Source organism: Pistacia vera, unplaced genomic scaffold, assembly GCF_008641045.1.
Source record: "Pistacia vera cultivar Batoury unplaced genomic scaffold, PisVer_v2 Contig1640, whole genome shotgun sequence".
Taxonomy (NCBI): domain Eukaryota; kingdom Viridiplantae; phylum Streptophyta; class Magnoliopsida; order Sapindales; family Anacardiaceae; genus Pistacia; species Pistacia vera.
Genome location: NW_022195727.1, coordinates 1 through 1,155, shown reverse-complemented (window position 1 = coordinate 1,155; position 1,155 = coordinate 1). Strand labels below are relative to the sequence as shown.

The 1,155-nt window shown below is 33.6% G+C and overlaps 1 long non-coding RNA gene across 1 annotated transcript; it reads left to right on the top strand.

The window, feature by feature from the left end:
- The first annotated feature begins 376 nt into the window (after positions 1–376).
- LOC116125435 lies at positions 377–1,031 on the top strand. The gene is made up of 3 exons (XR_004127344.1): positions 377–511; positions 669–777; positions 960–1,031. It is a non-coding gene; the product is annotated as an uncharacterized LOC116125435 (long non-coding RNA).
- Positions 1,032–1,155: the final 124 nt, after the last annotated feature.

The following is a 1,155-nucleotide window of genomic DNA, read 5'->3' as shown; positions in this document are numbered from 1 at the left end:
TCCATTTACTGAAATCTGGAATGTTCTCCTAAAGTAGTTCTTTGTCTGAAGGCCTACTTGGAGGAGGTGGTTAGGCTTATATTTTACCATTGTTAGCAAGTGAAAGCATACTTGATTGGGGTAAAAGCTTATTATTCAATATTGAGTCTTGCTTTCCTGTTGCATTATATTTTTTTATAGAGTAGTCAGCCATTATAGTGGTTGGGAAAGTGCCAACATCCTGGTGAAATAAAAAAGACTTCTGAAACTGGAGTATAGGCCACCTATTGGGGTATGATAGCTTCTGTTAGAAGATTGTGTGCATGTTACTCTGTAGCTAGTCAGAAACCTATAGAAATCCATGTCTATATATTTACGCTTACTGTAGGAACTTCTTTTGGAGTACAATTGACATTGTAATTATTGTTTAACAGGTTAGCATTATGTTTGTTACTTTGGAGAAAATTGCACAAACAGATCCAAAATATGCTGATATTTTTCTTCTAGAGAATTATGCAGCGTTTCAGAACAGGTAAATTTTTCCCTTCTATTTGTCGATTTCTTTTGGCTATTCAGTTGATGTTGTCGTTGGTTTGGAAAAGGTTTTTTTTTATTTTTTTTTATTTTTTTTAATTTCTTCAAGGAAAAAAAATTCCTGTTTTCTCTACTGATTAGAAGCGGTTACACAGCTTGTATGACCTAGCCAATGTTGTGCCCACTTTAGCCAAATTTTATCACCAGGCGAGTGAAGCTTATGAACAAGCTTGTACACGTCATATCAGCATGATTATATATTATGTAAGCAATCCACTTTTGTTGCTTAGACTCTCTTATCTCTCTCTCCCCCTCTCCTCTCTATATTTCTATAATTGGTTTCACTGAGAGTTGTTAAATATTTCTTGAAAGTTTGATAACTTTTACCTGTTGATTATGCATTCTCCAAGTTATATATTTTTGCCTAATAAGTTTGTCCTCTACAGCAATTTGAACGGCTTTTCCAGTATGCTCGAAAGATTGAGGATTTGATGTACACAATCACTCCAGAAGAGGTTAGTGTGTGTGTATTTTTTTTCTTTTTTTTTTTTTGGTTCATATATATCTTGAATGTATTTTCCATTAGCTTGGTAGAACATTTGGGATTCCACTACATGATTTGCTATTCTTTTAGAAAATAAA